The sequence below is a fragment of the Hakea prostrata genome, chromosome 2 (assembly GCF_041222555.1).
Source record: "Hakea prostrata isolate BN-2017 chromosome 2, UWA_Hpros_2, whole genome shotgun sequence".
NCBI lineage: Eukaryota > Viridiplantae > Streptophyta > Magnoliopsida > Proteales > Proteaceae > Hakea > Hakea prostrata.
The window spans coordinates 17,609,091-17,626,863 of record NC_142601.1 but is presented as its reverse complement, the minus strand read 5'-3'; the positions used below and the strand labels follow the sequence as shown (position 1 = coordinate 17,626,863).

At 43.3% G+C, this 17,773-nt stretch overlaps 1 non-coding gene and 1 pseudogene across 1 annotated transcript; one reads left to right on the top strand and one right to left on the bottom strand.

Annotated features, from left to right (window-relative positions):
- LOC149023917 (putative transferase At4g12130, mitochondrial) overlaps positions 1 to 17,262 on the bottom strand; it is a 47,621-nt pseudogene extending 30,359 nt beyond the window's left edge.
- TRNAP-AGG (transfer RNA proline (anticodon AGG)) lies at positions 14,966 to 15,037 on the top strand. Its single transcript has one exon. It is a non-coding gene; the product is annotated as a tRNA-Pro (tRNA).
- Positions 17,263 to 17,773: the final 511 nt, after the last annotated feature.

Here is a 17,773-nt window from a genome sequence, read left to right as displayed (position 1 = left end):
TTGACAGGAAAAAGTTATATGCGATGGTGCAACGGAAATTTTCCATCACAAAAACCTCTATTTCTTGTAGTGTGGCTAGGATTAATGACAGTGATAAGAAATATTTCCAGGTCCAACATGACTATTTTGGAAAGGTACACTGTAGCTATTGGAAAGGTACACATTATATACCTTTTGGAATCTCAGTTGAGCCCTCTGCAACTCCCTTCTCATTCCTCCATCGAACAAAGTTTGTCTCGTCAGTTTCTTTGTCAGACTCAACCATTGGTGCTGCAAAGGAAAAAAAAATTATCTATTCAGAGCTAAATCAAATTCCGTATTGTGAATAAACTTACTCCAGTTTTGTCGGACGGAAATACACCTAAGAAAATGCAAAATGCTACTAAGCTTACGTATTACATGGGATGGAAAGATCCCCCTGAAACCAAGACAATCCAATCTAGGGTCCTTGAACCATTGCCATCAAAGACTACTTCCATGGGCAGCTGACAACCAGCCTGATCAACTACACCACCCCCATCCAACAGAAGCAGCATTTGGCTCTTCCACAGATGAGGATTTATCAGAAACATCTCCACCAAAACTTTGCCAGCAACAAAAAATTTCAGCTACATTCTCAATCTCAACCTTAGACCTCATTCTATATGTGTCATTGAAAAAGAGAACATACAAAAAATGCACAATCCATTGAACTGAACGGAAAAACCATTAGAGATATTATGGAGCATAAGATCGCTACTACTAATACACAAATAAAGCAGAAGTCTAGGTGATATGGAGAGATTATGATCAGATCGGGTTCATACTTGGTCCGACCCTCGACCCCGGTCGAGACGGAGAGATCCGACTCGCTCCCGAGCGAATCGGATCCGGAAGATGGCTTGCTGAAGAAGAAAGCTTATTTGGCTGCAAGCGTGCCCTAATCCTACTTATGGATTAGGGTAATCACCCTAATGATGGCAGACTCGAATTGACGGCTGCGGATAATCATTATCGAAGGGATAATCATCGCATAACCTAAAGGTTATCTCAGGAGTCCTCTACTAGCCCAAACTAGTAGAAGTCTGTTGCTCAACGGATCTAACTGATAAGATCCAACGACTACCCGAAGAAGCTCAAATGCATCCAACGAAGGAGATTTGAAGGTACACTCTATATAAACCTCACTACCATACAAGGTGAGGAGATCGAAAAAAGAATACTATCTGAGACTCAGGTTCAGATACATACTGATAGACCTAAACTATCGCCGTCTCGCTATCTAGATCACCCTTCCCGCTTCTTCATTCCTTAAGCTCTGCGCTTCTAGCAGAGCCGTTTGTGATTAAGTTCATCAACCGACTTAGCCTTCGGAGGTGGACTCCCGACCCCAGCCGGTCGGGCCACATCCGACGCTTTCGTTTTGCAGACATCACGAGGAGATCTAAGGGCCGAGCAGATTTTGGACGCATCAATTGGCGCCGTCTGTGGGAAACAACTTGAAAAGCCATGGTGACTAGATCAGCAGCCGCTGTACAACGCAATTCCGGTGTTCAGATCCCTGGAGTGAATAATCCAGATATTCCCCAGGAAAGCCAAAATCCTATCGAGGTAGATGGTGGCCAGGGAGGACGTAATCCTCCTCCTGATACAATCCAAGATCAATTGGATCAAGTAAAGATTCAACTCTTGGAGGTAAGCCAAGCACTCCGCATGCTCACCAGACAAGTGGTTTTACCACAAGAGCCCGATCGGTCGCGATTCAGGGAGACGTGCATTGCCACGTGACCAGAGATTGGTCGAAGACCGGAATATCGATCGAATTTCCGTGAAGGAGACCGAGGACTTAGGAGGATCGATGATCAACCGAGGCGAGATGATCGGTTCGACAGACCGCAAGAGAGTACAACTGATTCAAACACAAGGTTGGATACAGGGGTAAGAACTCATTCACCCACTGTTAGAAGAACCGTTCGTGATGATCGAGCGATTCGCGACGAGAGGAATGCTCGGGAAGGACGGGCTGTTCGTGATGATCGAGTAGCACGGGATGATCGTGTTAATCGAGGTCGTGATCATATTGTCGAAGATCACCCCAACCAGATTGGTCGAGAATTGGCCAACATCAATGAGAAATTAGGGCGATTGGCTAAGGGAAGAATAACCGAGGATATTTACTCGGTCATTCGGAAGACTCCCTTTGCCGAGCCAATTGCGGGATATCGGTTTCCCCGTAACTTCCGTTTGCCTACCTTTTCAACATTCGATGGCTCCGGAGATCCAACAGCTCACATCGGCTATTACCAACGAGACCATGGCGCTTCGGGTAATTCGATGAAATTTTATGCGGTTTTTGGTTCATCACTTACTGGAGCAAAGCACAAAAGTGGTTTTCGAACCTCCCCTCCGGAAGGATCGTAAACTTTGACGAATTGGCGCGCCAATTCATAGGGCGATTCCAAAGTGGAATACGAGGTCAAGAAAATGGAAGAAACCTTGTTTACTTGTCAAACAAGGAAAGAGCGAATCAATCGAGAGTTTCCGAAAAGATTCAACAAAGTGACGATGGAGATAGAAAATTTGGATGAACAAGTAGCCAAAACTGCTCTATTCACGGGACTCACTAATCGGAAACTCCCCGGAGTTATTACTACGGGATATGCCTGCGACTTATGCTTGAGTTGGTACGAGAGATGCCGAAGCGTGGCTCAAGTCATGGAGATTCTAGATGCACGCCAAGGAGATAATAAAGTCTCCAATAAGGAACGTAAGGCTCCCGAGCAAAAGCGAAGCCAAAGAAAAATGTTCGTGATCGGGTTGGAAAATCTCAGCCTTGGCGCCAAAGGTCCCCCGGTAAAAGTGAGTACACTCCATTGAATGCTCCTCGGGCTGATATTTTAAATATCCTTAAAAGAAAAAATATTTTAAAGTGGCCGCCTAAAATTCTTTTGAAACCCGGAGAGCAACGAGGATCGAGAAAAGTATTGCTGATTCCACAAGGACTATGGTCATTATACTAATGACTGTCGTCATCCCAAGGCGTATATTGAGAGATTGATATCTCGGGGACATCTGTCCAGTTTCGTTAGCAGAAGAAGGGAAGAGCCACGTGAGCCACATGCGGCTGCTCCTAAAAGGGATCGTTCGGTTAGTTCGGAACGATCAAGGGAGGCCCCGAAGTCTAAGAAAGGCAAGGAGGTGATTGAAGCTACTCGGTCAACGATCCTTACCATCTTCAGGGGACCAGAGCCCGAATCACTCCGAGGTCTCGAAACAAAATCCAAATTTGTTGGAACCGGAGAGACGCAGAAGCGGAAGAAGCTGAATGGTGAAGATTCTATCACCTTTAGCGAGGAAGACGAAAGAGATGTTTGTTTACCTTATGATGATGCTATAGTCATCAAGGTAGAGATTGCACGACGGGAAGTGCATAGAGTTTTGATTGATACAGGGTCTGCAGCTGACCTAATTTCCTACGAAGTGTATCAAAAATTGAAGGTGGATCAGGACTTGATGAAACCTTCATCCACACATCTATATGGTTTTGCAGGGTCATCTACAGTGGCGGAAGGATCGGTCCAGTTGGATTTATCCATTGGAAGTTTTCCTAAGGAAACAACTGTCCGAATCAATTTTTTGGTGGTTCGGGAACTGCCAGCTTATAATATGATCCTCGGGCGACCATCTTTATCCAAGATAGGTGCTATTGTTTCGACAAAGCACCTGGAGATAAAATTCCCGACTGATATGGGAATTGGTCAAGTCTCCTCCGACCCCGAAGATCTCTCGGCGGTGTTATGTTGCCTATTTAAAAGACAAGGAGGGCCCGAGGAAGGTAACTGCCCTCCCCATAGAAGTTCGAGATGATCGGGAAGAGACAGAGATGCAAAGACCCGAACCAGTGGAGAAGCTGAAACAAATCCAGCTGTGTACCGAGGATGAGAAAAAGATTACTTATATCGGGTCCGAACAAATTGGAAGAATTTAAAGATGAGTTGAAGTTTTTTCTTCAACGGAATAAAGATGTATTTGCATGGTCTATCGAGGACATGCCCGGAATCGATCGGGCCATTGCAGAGCACAAACTCGGATAGACCCTAAGGCGAAACCAAGGATACGTAAAAGAAGAAATTTCTCCATTGAAAAGTATGAAGCCGTTCGAAGCGAAGTTGAAAAACTTAAGAATTCTGGTTTCATAGAACCAATTGAGTGCTCAACTTGGTTGGCCAACGTGGTAATGGTAAAAAAGGCGAATGGGAAGTGGAGGATGTGTACAGACTACACAGATCTTAACAAAGCTTGCCCAAAAGATTGCTACCCGTTGCCTCGGATTGACCTCTTGATAGATGCGACTGCAGGATATGAAACTTTAAGTTTCATGGATGCCTACTCAGGTATAATCAGATCCTTATGAATAAGGAGGATGAGAAGTATACGGCTTTCATGACTGATCGTGAGAGCTATTATTACAGGGTCATGCCTTTTGGCCTGAGAAATGCAGGAGCAACATATCAGAGGGCCGTCAACAAGATTTTCAAAGAGTTGATAGGAAAGAATGTTGAAGCTTATGTTGACGACATGCTAGTGAAAAGCTTTACAAAAGCAAATCATATTGCAGATTTGACTGAGGTATTCTCAGTACTGCGGAAACATCAAATGAAGCTAAACCCAGAAAGATGTGCCTTTGGAGTCTCCTCGGGCAAATTTTTGGGCTTCATGGTATCACGAGAGGGGAATTTAGGCTAATCCTGCCAAAATACAAGCTCTGATTGATATGGAGGCTCCCAAAACTGTTCGGGATGTACAGTGTTTAACAGGGAGAGTTGCTGCTATAAATCGATTCATCTCCAAGTCTGGAGAAAAATGTTTGCCTTTCTTCAAGGCACTTAAAGACCTGAAGGGCAGTAAGGAAGCAAAGTGGATCGAAGAGTGCCGAAAGCTTTCGAGGAATTAAAAGAAGCACTTGGACAACCACCGATCCTGTCCAGACCAGAGAAGGGGGAAATATTACAGCTATATCTAGCGACGTCCCTTTTGGTGGTCAGTGCAGTACTTGTTCGGGAAAAAGATAAAAAACAATGGCCGATTTACTATGTAAGTCACGTGTTGCTAGATGCGGAGACAAGATATTCACAGATTGAGAAGCAGGCTCTGGCTCTCATGATGGCCGCCAGGAAGCTAAGGCCATATTTTCAAGCTCATCCAATTGAGGTATTTACAACTTTTCCTCTTAGTAAAGTTCTTAACAAACCTGATTTGTCTGGAAGGATGGTGTCCTGGTCGGTTGAACTCAGCGAGTTCCAAGTGAGCTTTAAGCCCAAAACAACTGCAATCAAGGCTCAGGCATTAGCCGACTTTGTAGTAGAAACTACTGCACCAATGGAGCCCACCATTGAGGATCCCATTATACCAACCACTTGGGAGGTATATGTGGATGGTTCGAGTAATAAAGATGGAGCAGGAGCTAGAATTCTATTAAAAAGTCCAGCAGGATTTATTATTCGATATGCTTTGAGATTCGCATTTGACGCAAGTAATAACGAAGCAGAATATGAGGCTCTGATAGCAGGACTTCGGTTGTCAAAAGCATTATCTATTGCAGATGTTACTATTTATAGTGACTCTCAACTTATAGTCAACCAAGTCCAGGGGGAGTATGGTATTAAAGAACCACGCTTGCAGAAATATCAAGAGATAGTGCAGGCCTTTCAAAACCAATTTCGGAATTTGAAGATATCTCAGATTTCGAGGAATGAAAATTCAGTGGCAGATGAGCTATCCTGACTAGCCAATGCCAAGGAAAAGAATCTAGACCCTTCGGTCTACATTGAAGAGATAACTTTTCCAAGTTATCATGAGAAAAAAATTTCTTATATTGAAGCAGAACGTTGCTAGATGGATCCAATAATCGAGTATCTAAGGGATGACAAATTACCTGAGGATCCAGTAGAGGCAAGGTTGATCAAGATTCGATCAGCTAGATTTGTCATTCGAATGGGAGACTATACAAAAGATCTTATGCTGGACCCCTTATGAGATGTATAGGCCCCGAAGGAGCAAAATCAGCTTTGACTGAGGTTCATTAAGGAATTTGTGGAGCTCACATGGGTGGACGAGCCCTGGCTCACAAAATTCTGAGACTTGGGTTATATTGGCCTAAGGTCCAAGAGGCTGCTATGGAGTATGTTCGTCGATGTGGTAACTGTCAAATTCATGCTACAGTATCGAAGCGCCCGGCGGAAACTATGACTTCAATTCTAAATCCCATTCCCTTTGCTATGTGGGGAATTGATATCATGGGCAAATTCACCAAGGCATCAAAGCGGACGGGAATATCCGATAGTAGCAATTGATTACTTCACAAAATGGGTAGAAGCCGATTACCTCGGCGGCAATTACTTGAGAAAAAAGTGGAGAAATTTGTGCTTGAATCAATCATATATCGCTTTGGGATTCCAAAGATTATTGTCATCGACCATGGTACTCAGTTCGACTGTCCACAATTTGAGCAATTCTGTGAAACATATATGATCGAGCATCGTATGTCCTCAGTGGCATACCCCCAAAGCAATGGATAGGTAGAGGTTACTAACCGAACGCTACTGGAAGGAATAAAGAGAAGACTCGAAGCTGACAAAGCTTCTTGGGTCAAAGAACTTCATAATGTACTGTGGGCTTATAGAACTACGGTTCGAACACCCACAGGAGAAACTCCATTCAGGTTGGCATATGGATCCGAAGCATTGGCACCAGTGGAGATAATGGCGGGGACATTACGGGATCGTGAGTTCGAGGAAAAAGCAAATGAACAAGGGCTCCTTGATAGTCTTGATTTGTTGGACGAAGTTCGGGCAAAGGCAATAGCAAGAACTCAACATTATCAAAGAAGGATAGCGTCTCATTATAATACTCGAGTGAAGAATCGTCGGTACTTAGCCGGAGATTTGGTGTTGAGAAACACCCTAGCTTCCGACCCGCGTCACCAAAGAAAATTAGACCCTTCCTGGGAAGGACCTTATATGGTTGTGAAACCGGTCGGTTCAGGAGCTTACAGGCTGAAGAACATCAACACCCAGAAAGAGTTGGATCGTTCGTGGAATGCTAGGCATCTCAAAAAGTTTTATCCTTGAGGATGATTTCAATTTTTGTTCGCGATATCAATGCAATTTTTGGCTTTCAACAAACTATCTTTTGATTGGGGGGCATCATACACCACATTCAAGAACAAGATCCAACTATAAGGCATCGGATGAAAATTCGTGTGGGTCCTTCAACACTTATGGAAATTTTTGGACTTTCTTAAGTCGAGGCATCGGATGAAAATCCGAGTGAGTTCCTTTTGCAAGGCGTCGGTTTAAAACCCGAGTAAGTTCCTTCAAGACTTATTGAATTTTTGAATTATCCTTAAGTAAAGGCATCGGTTTAAAACCCGAGTGAGTTCCTTCTCAGACTTATCGTATTTCTCCGGAAATCCTTAAGTAAAGGCATCGGTTTAAAACCCGAGTGAGTTCCTTCTCAGACTTATCGTATTTCTCCGGAAATCCTTAAGTAAAGGCATCGGTTTAAAACCCGAGTGAGTTCCTTCTCAGACTTATTGTATTTCTCCGGAAATCCTTAAGTAAAGGCATTGTTTCAAACAACTAAGACCTAATGCAACAGCGATTCAAGTGGCTAGAAAAGTTCAAGATAAAGTTGATTTCTTATTTCTTCAAAAGATCCAAAGAGGCCAGTATCAAAACAATTACAAGAGCTGGATACAATCTTCGGTCAAAAAAGAAAGTCATCATAGGTGACTGATTGAGAAGTTATACAAGATCAACGCGACTTTGCTAGAACAAACATATGAGTCAACCATTGGTGGGGATTCAAGGAAAAGAAGAGAAGAAATGAGGATTACAAAAATATTTCGGTATGCATAAAATCCTCCGCAATTTCATACTCTTTGTCCAGGAGAAGCATGGTCCTCGACCAAACTCGCATTCAGACAAGCTCGTCATAATTGACTTCTTTCGGGGAGAATAAACAGGAGAATCTTCCGGATAATGCATAATATCCGGATCGGAAGGTGGAGGATCAATCTTATCCTTGGTCCGGTCGGGAGGAGGAATACCCGGGTCAGTAGAATACTTCAGGATGGCAAACAAGACTTGTAGGGAGTCGTATCAAAATGAGGATCCTTCCTTAATATTGATTCCCATACTTCGTTCTCACCATCCCGGTACGCCTGCAAGTTATAAGCATTCAGCATATCAACAAAAGGCTTACTGTGTAAATACTTGAAGACGCAGGCTCTGCGAACATCGCTTGGAAGGGATTCGGGCAAAGGAACGACATGCTTGCCTTTTAGGTAACGTTTCGAGATCCTTTGGCTCCCGACTTCTCAACTGTTCGCTCCGATCGCCGGATCTTCTCCCCGGCATCATCCAAGTCCGACCAATCATCGAATTTTTTCTCCCCGCCACCTCCCAAGCTAGATTCCGAAGGCGAGCAATCTCAACATCTTTAGCTTCGGAGATTTCCCCGAAGCCTAGAAACTTCATTGCTCAATCTATCGGCTTAGTAACTCGCTTCCACTTGGTTGTGGAAGTTACCAAAGAAGACTCCCGCAAACAACTTCCGAGTTAACGAGGAGCGAGAAAAAGTAATTTTTCAGAATCGAGAGGATAATGAAGAAAGACTTACATCACCAAGTGACTTCGTAAAGACTTCATCTGGAAGTTTGGAAAGAACTGCGCTCTCGAAGTCATTCGAGCAGCAAGACACCATTCCAACGCTCTGTCAAACTCGTTTGACACTAATTCAGGCAAAGGATGAGAAGGATGAGCTATACCAAGAGAAGGATGAGCTGCATCACTTGTCACCCGACGGCGCTTCCTAGTGGCAAAATCCTCCAACTCGGAAGGAGAGGAGGAGGATGCCAAACAAGCACTGGAGTTGGAAATAGGAGCAGCACTGCTGGGACCACACCTTCATCGACGCCAACATAGTTGCCTCGGATGCCCGAAGAGTCTCTTTCGGGGGTGCACCAACATCTCACCAGCGAGGCGTCGGTAGCACCATCGGCAACGGAGTGATCAAGATCTTCCCGGGAAAGACGAGCGATCACTTCGGGCAAAGGAGGCGCAGGGACGACATCAATAGAAACTGTGGGACTCTGACTTGAAGATTCACCGGCAGCAGTCGCCTTACGCTTGGAGGATTCACTAGCTGAAACCACCGCACTGGCCCCAACCACCACCGACGGAACGATTTTCTTGCAAGATTTTGCTCTGATAAAGTTCGGGTTGATCTTGGGAGCCACTACGCAAACAAACAAGCCGTATCAGTAAAGAAATAAACAACAACAACAAGAGGGAAAACCCTAGTTTTTTATTACTTCCAACAAACCCAAACAACTAAACCCCAAGTATAACTACTGTGCAGTTTACTCAGGGGGGAAGTGGGGAAAGAGATGAGTAATCAAGAAACTCACTTGTTCAGAAGTTGATAGAGCTATTGTTGGAGTACGAAGAATACGAAGCCGGGCCGAAGGACGAAAAGTCGCTTTAACACTTTAGCAAATCTAACTTGCAGAAGACAAGATAGATGGAGAGTACCCACGAAGGCTTTAAATAGCCTCAGGTATTAAGACGACGGTTGAAGGCTAAGGACAACCGACGACCTAGATAGAAATGACGCTTCGAAATCCGCAAAAAGCAAGATCAACGGTCGGAGGGATGCCACATGGAAACATGTGGAAGCGAGCACCTGATGCAGAGATACCTCCAATCGTCGCACCGCCATTAAAATAATGGATGTATTTCCGATTCATTGGAAACAGTGAATGGTATACAAAGGCAAGAAAACGTTTGAACTTCGCAGAAGGGAAACGTGCGGACTTTGCAATAAATGAAGTAGTGGAGAAGATTAATGCATCTTCCCGAAACGCATCTTCACAATATTTCTACAAGATTATTATTCGGCGAGGAATGATGAGTTTTATCATTAATACTTTGATATTCAAGGCAAGATTTCGGCAGGAGACGGGGAAATATAAAGGCCAACATGAGAAAGAAATGTCTATTCATTAAATAGAGGGTAAATCTGTACAAAAAGATAACTCCCTAAGCCTTTTCTTCATTGTTGCCCGAGGGACCCTGATCGGGAGGACTTTTCTCAGGATCATGAGAAGAGCCTTCCTCAAGAATGGCATCGGCTGAGTCCTCTACAGCAGCAACTTGAGACTCGGCTTGTGATTTCTCCTCTGGAAGTGCCGGCTCGTCAGCTAGGTATGCCTCATATTGAGGGTCAGCTGGAAAAGGATCATTTTCTTCCTGAGCCCAGTCCGAGAGATCCATACCAACTTTCCCGAAGACCTCTATGTGGCACACCTCACGAAAAGGAGCAGTGTCGAAGGCAGGGATTGATCCGAGGATTCGCTCCCAAACGTCGTTCTGCCCCAAGCGATAAGCTTGAAGGTTGTAGATACCTAGCAGCTCGGAGAAAGGTACGCTGTTCAGGTATTTCCGAACACACTCCTTCCAAAGCTCTGGCTTTATATGCTCGGGCTTGCTAGGGATCGCCAACTTCAGATGTTCTTCGAGCTCCCTACTTTTGAATTCAAGCCTGTCACCAAACAACGTGGCAGCTGCTTTTTGCTTCCTGGCCTCGCGCTCGGCAGCAGCGGCACGAATCTTCGACGCTTCGAGGGCCTCCTTGAGGGAGATCACTTCTTCCTCATGCTTTTTCTGCAGCTCCACGGCAGCTGCAGTCACCTGGTCTATTTCGAGAATTGGCTTTCGCCAAATTCTCTTCACGAGTTTGCGGCAAAGGAGCTGGTGCGACCAACCCGGCTCAATGCTTCCATGTGTTGATAAAAGCTCAACACAACATTCCTGGGAAGGCGGAAAATATCAGAAGAAGTCATAAGGAATTATGAAAAAATAACTAAGCAAGAAGACCGGTACCTTGTAGATTGACTAACAAGGGAGGTGTCATCCAAGGCTTCAAATTCCTGGCGATCGAAGGAGCAAGACCGAGGGAGCTCCATTCTCGCAGCTTTCTCGGGATCCCGAGTCACCCCGTTGTCGCCTTCAGGGTCCACTGGGGGGTGAAGACCTCCTCACCATCCGTTGAAGCTTTGGATTTTTTATTGGAGGGAGCATCAATTGTGTCATGCCTCCTCTTGGTTCGGGCGGAGGAAGAGACATTAGACCTCTCCACCATCGGTTTCTTCCCTTTACTCGAAGCATCAGCCACGGGCCTGATATTCCTGATACCCCTATAAGAGGGGTCGGGAGAGGGAATAGAAGCCTCTTGATCTACGGTCAAGGCTCTAGGCGATCGTTGCTCGGCTGTCACAACGGCCCTAGCGGCCTTCACCCGCAGGCTTTCAGGGTTCATTCTTGGAGGCACTGCAAAGAAGAAGGACAAGAGTCAGAATTAAAAACATATCACTTCAGTCAAATTAAAGGATGGTGGTTAGAAGCTCACAATGAGCCAAGCCCCAGTACTGAAGGATGGAGTTATACTCCACTTCAAGTCCATGTATCTCTTGATACCACGGAATGGATTTGATCTTCCTAATGGCCGCCTCGTCTTTTCTGGATAAGGGAAGGCCTCGGTTATTCTCGGAAGAAGAAGTACACCTCCTCCAGGTGGTTGGGAAGTTAAGATCTGATGGAGGCGCTCGACAGAAAAAGTATCGTTCGCGCCATCTTTTGTGGTTAGAAGGGCAAATTCCTTTGACAAGGATGCTGCCCCTCCAATCAAGTTCAGCCTTATTGCATTTGGACAGAAAAACCCATCCGGGAGGATGGGAGATAGAAAGAACATGAAAATGTACAAAGAGAGAAAGAGATGGCGTAATGCCAAGTTCAAAACACAAACCCAAGAAGCCGACGATAAGACGCCAGCTATTGGGGAGGAGCATTCCGGGACAAATGTTCCAATGATTCAGAATCATGGAGAACAAAGGATTAAAAAGGGAAAGCGAACCCCGCTTTCCAATGCATCTATATACAGAGAAAATTCACCCGAAAGGGAGGAATCAACCCTCTCATCAGGGTGGGGAGCCCTAACCTGATATGAGGAAGGAAAATCAAAATCTTGGACAGCTGAAAGAAGGGTTTCCTCATCGTAAATGGAGGGAACAGAGCCAAGTCCACCATCGGACCCGGAAGTTTGAAGCTGCCTAGAAGACTTGACAATCTTGGAAGATCCAGACTCGAGAAGGACAAGAGAAGTTTCGGTTTTTCTTTCAAAACCTTTTTGAGAAACTTCAGCGAACTCGCGCCAGAAGACAGTTAGGGTTTTGTTATCACTATCCGATCGTTCGGGAGCAGGGAGAAGCAAAAGCCTCACCGCTATTACCAACACTGGGTACCGGAGAAGCCCTATCGTCCACCATTACTTGTTTCAATAAACTACAAAAGAAAAAGACCAAGAAACTTACCGATTCAGTGAGGCGGAGGCTTGAGAGCGAGGAAGGCGCGAAGGCGAACAACAAAGGTTCAAATTCCAGACAGGAAGAATGAAACCTACGAAGACAACGAACCGCTTTTAAAACTCCTGCACGAGTGTTCGGGAATCTGAACGATCGAGATTGATTCAAAATCAGCGATCAAGATTGAAAGACGTTTTGAAAGTTTGAACTCACGAATCCTAAATAGGCGTTCGGAAACCGTCGCTTGAATGACGTGAGCCACGACAGATCAACTGCAAGGAGATATGTGGCCTTACACTCACAACGCTCGAGGAAAAGTGACCACCATTTTAAATGTGATATGACATTTAATGAAGCACGCAGAGATTATCACCTGACGACGAACCCAGTTAAAAACCAAGCCCTCGGGATCGACCGAAAGCTTGGTCTGGGGGGCTCGTGATATGGAGAGATTATGATCAGATCGGGTTCATACCTGGTCCGACCCTCGACCCCGGTCGAGACGGAGAGATCCGACTCGCTCCCGAGCGAATCGGATCCGGAAGATGGCTTGCTGAAGAAGAAAGCTTATTCGGCTGCAAGCGTGCCCTAATCCTACTTATGGATTAGGGTAATCACCCTAATGATGGCAAACTCGAATTGACGGCTGCGGATAATCATTATCGAAGGGATAATCATCGCATAACCTAAAGGTTATCTCAGGAGTCCTCTACTAGCCCAAACTAGTAGAAGTCTATTGCTCAACGGATCTAACTGATAAGATCCAACGACTACCCGAAGAAGGCTCAAGTGCATCCAACGAAGGAGATTCGAAGGTACACTCTATATAAACCTCACTACCATACAAGGTGAGGAGATCGAAAAAAGAATACTATCTGAGACTCAGGTTCAGATACATACTGATAGACCTAAACTATCAGCGCTCTGCTATCTAGATCACCCTTCCCAGTTCTTCATTCCTTAAGCTCTGCGCTTCTAGCGAGCCGTTTGTGATTAAGTTCATCAACTGACTTAGCCTTCGGAGGTGGACTCCTGACCCCAGCGGTCGGGCCACATCTGACGCTTTCGTTTTGCAGGACATCACGAGGAGATCTAAGGGCTGAGCAGATTTTGGACGCATCACTAGGTTCCACTGTTTCAAAGGAATGTTCATACTGATACAAGATATCAGTTGGACATCGTAAGAGGCTCCGAATATTGTAATAGGAAAGTTTGATGAATAAAAAATTTTAATTTTAATTTAATGTTTCCCCTGACCTGACCCCTCGGCCCGATTGCCTGAATCTTTGAAATCGAATTGATAAAATTTGGTAATTTCTCTTACCTCAAAAAGAAAAAAGAAAGACAGAGAATTCGATAATTACAATTGTAACATCTCTCCCTTATGTCTGATTTTTGCGCTTGATTATGAATCTATATGCGATGCTTTATTTTATTGTACATATGCTAGAGAATGTTGGAGACTATTTCCGTTTAAGATAGATAGTGTTTGAATTTTCAGGGGTTTTCCTTGTTTGATTGGATATGTTTTGTACACTCTAAGTTCAGTTCTTATAGGGATCTGAATACTATATATTTTATTTGGAGTACCATGTGTTGGTCTATATGGAAGGTTTTGGATGTTACTCTATTCCAATTATTTTCCAACTATTGTGGCTACAATGAATTCTTTTTCTTACCTCAATGTTGAAATTCAAGAGTGTCATCTGAATCTCCTCTGGAAGAGACCAATGTTTTTTTTGGATCTAAGGTTCATCTGGGCCAGCTTACGTGCACCACGACTACATCCTTAGGGGAGCTTTTATATAATTAATATAGGCGGGGCTTCGCCCCTAGCCCCGAGAGGATTCGAACTCTGACCTCCTATGTGGAAGCGTTGGTCTTTTGCCAATTGAGCCACCCCTCGGGGTTAAGAGACCAATGTTGTTCCGGCTAATTTGGAGGAGGAGGGATTGTACCAGCTTAATACAAATGGCTCATGGGATAAGCATAGCAACCAAGGAGGCTGTGACAATATACTTTTAGATTTAGATGGGTTTTATGTTGTAGCTCAGACCAAGGCTAGTATAAGTCTGTTGACATCCATTGTTGTGTTGGAAGCTATACATGATAATTTACTTTTAGGGTGTTCTTTGCGTGTGTCTAAGATTTTAGTGACTATTGACTGTCATTTTGTTGTTAGTGCTCTTAATAGGCAGCCCCACTCTCTTGATTGAGCTTATTGCAATTGGGTTTAGGCGATCACAGACTTATGATCTAGTTTTGTTTCATTTTGTTTGTAGGTCTAATAATGCTCATGCTGGCTACTTAACTCATGGAACTAGACTTTATGCTTTAAATAAGGTTTAGTGTCAATCCTGCGGTGCCTTTATGCATTGTAAAGAACACTCTTTTATCCTCTATGAAGCATTACTATGGAGTGTCTAATATAAGTTATGTTTTTAAGGGTAAAAGAATAATTACAATTGTATCTCCATTACCATATAAAGAAAGTCTCCAAGAGACTCCAGGAGAATTAGAAAAGAACTGTGGATCTTGGTCGGAAAGCAAGAGCAGGCACGTGGGCATTTGGTCTAGTGGTATGATTCTCGCTTAGGGTGCGAGAGGTCCCGAGTTCAATTCTCGGAATGCCCCATTGTATTCACTATAATTTTTTGACAAAAAATAGAGACAAGATCTTAACCAAACCCACCCTTTCAAAAGGGCATTCCAGTAGTAGATGGTTAATTATTTTCTCTTAGCACCACAACTAAGACAACAGGAATCACTTAGAATTTTTCTTTGAGATGAGGCTTTTGAAGTGGCCAGCCTTAGCTTCCTCTCTCCTATTGGGTTTTTTTTTTTTTTTTTTTTTTTTTTTTTTTTATCATTTTCCCCCTTTTGACCCCTTCATTTTATTTATTTATTTATTTATTTATTTTGATAAAAGAAAATATTCATTAAGTTACTAAAAACACTTAAAACCATATAGGTGAGTTCCATTACATGCTTACATTGAGGTGGAAGCAAATATAGCTAATTTTTCAAACCAAATTTGGAGCATTGGGGATGAGAAATTATCAAACATAACTATTTGGGTTGTCTTAGCAACCTTCATTAACATAGTTATATGATTTAGATGTCTTGTTCAAAATTTTGGTTTTGGTAAAAGATTTGGTAGCTCTTGTAAGTTGCTCCATATCTATCCCAGTTTGTAGCCCAAAAAATGTTGCCTCTATAATGTCCACCATCTGTATACTTCCAAAGCCAATGGAATGTATATGTCCTTTTTGTATATCCCAATGCTCCATCCTGCAGTCCCTAGTTGTTGGTTAAGTATCCCTGCACACATCAAAACATTATTATTAGTTCTTGGTATCGTAGTGCACCAATTTGTTTCCTCATTTTGTATTATTTCCTCAAAGTTTTGCATTGGTGAGTTTAGGGTTATGATTTCCGCGTCATGTAGCTTTAGAGTTACAATCCAACGGTTCCGACTTTTTAACACCTTCAAAGGATTAGGTGTTTTTTGTTGGAAAGCCTTCAAATTCCTTTCTTAACATATGTAATAGCAAGAAATAATAAAAACAGAAAGAAAAAAAAACCATTTGGATTTGGGTTTTCCAAAAGTGACCCTAAATTATGACACCAATTCAAGAGTGATGAGTCACTCCAATTTTCAGTTCACAATCCCAATGGTCCAGCTGCATGAATTCTTTTTGCCTGTTCACATGATATGAAAACATGCCAGATGGTTTCACACACATCGCGGCATAAGACACATTCTGGTTGGCAGTGTGACCATTGAGCTATTTTTGCCTAAACCGGTAGTCCTTCATTCAAAACACGCTAGAAGAAAACCTTAAATTTTGGGTGTATTGGCAATTTCCAAAATTATTTCCACCGATCCGTAAATTGGTTCCCTTGGGGAGAAAAGCACCGTGTGATTATCTCACGAAAGACCCTTTTGACCGTGAATTCTCCATTTGGAGAAAGTAAAGAGGACCATGAGTCACATTGGTCCGACAGAGTAATAGGTATTTTTATAGCAAGGATATGATTGAGATGAGTTGAAAATATCTCCTTGTTGGGGCTTTGGATGGTACTGAGATTTTCTACCATTGTTGCTTGTTGAGGCCATGTGGAAAAGTCTTGTGTTGATGTCAGACTCAGCATATGTGTTGGTAACCAAGGATCAAACCAGAAGGAGGTTTGTGTTCCTGTCCCGACTTTGCACTTCACCATTATCTTTAGCTGAGGAATTATGCTCGCTAAAGGAAAACTTATCTTTGCATTCGCCTCTAGTTTATGTGCATATGATTCGCTAACGCTGGAAGGTTTCGCTATCGGAGAAGCTCTGATCTTGGCGAAGAATCTTGGGTTTCATTATCTAACCCTGGAAGGCGATAACCTCTTCCTTATCCAACTGCAGTCATCAGCGATAGATCAGTCGAGTGTTCCTTGAAGAGTTCTTCCTATCATCTCGAATATTTAGCACCTATGTTTGTTCCCTTCATACTCACCATAGAGTCGCAGAAGAGAATCATCCACAAATCTACAGATGATTTCACCCCAACAGCAAGACCCAAGACCCCTTTAGAGAGAGTGCCGGTGATCCAAGCCTTGACAAGCCTATTCGTTCGTAGCCATGCCTGAAATAGAGGATTAACAACTTCCTCATTGAAGGCGTTCTTCAGAAATTGAACTAAAGCAAGAGTCTCACCATTAACAAAGCCAAGAACATCCTGATTTTCAATTAAAGACAAAATCTGAGTCTCCCAAAGCAAAAAATTTTCAGAAGAAAGACGGAGAGTCACAAAATTACTGACATTGAGGCTACAAGGATAAGGAAAGACAGAAGTAACAGAGAAATCTGCCATGAAACAGTAGAGAAACTCACAAGAAACAACAAAGAGACACGCAAAAAATAACAGAGAAAATCCAGAAACAACAGAGAAATCTGGTTCAAAAACAACAAAGAAATTCGCAAAACAACAGAAAAACTCACAGAAAATACCAGAAACTTGCAGAGAGAAGAGGAAAGATTGAGAGGAATCGAGAGAAATTAGCCCTAAACGGCTCTAATACCATGTAAAATATTGAATGATTTTATTGATTGTGTTTTATGAAATACAAATACCATATATATAACATCACTATCCATTACCCTGTAAGTGGTTTTACAGATGTACCTTTAGGTGATTTACTGATATATCCTTAACATACATTTCCTCGTTGATGGAGGCCATTGAATTCATTGGACTCATCATTCCCATACCTAAGTGACGAAGGAAAACATAGCCCGTGAAGAACCCAACAAAACCTCGCAGAGAAACTAAGTATAAGGTCTCACCTCATCTTCTTCCTTGATGTTTCAAAATTCTCAAATTA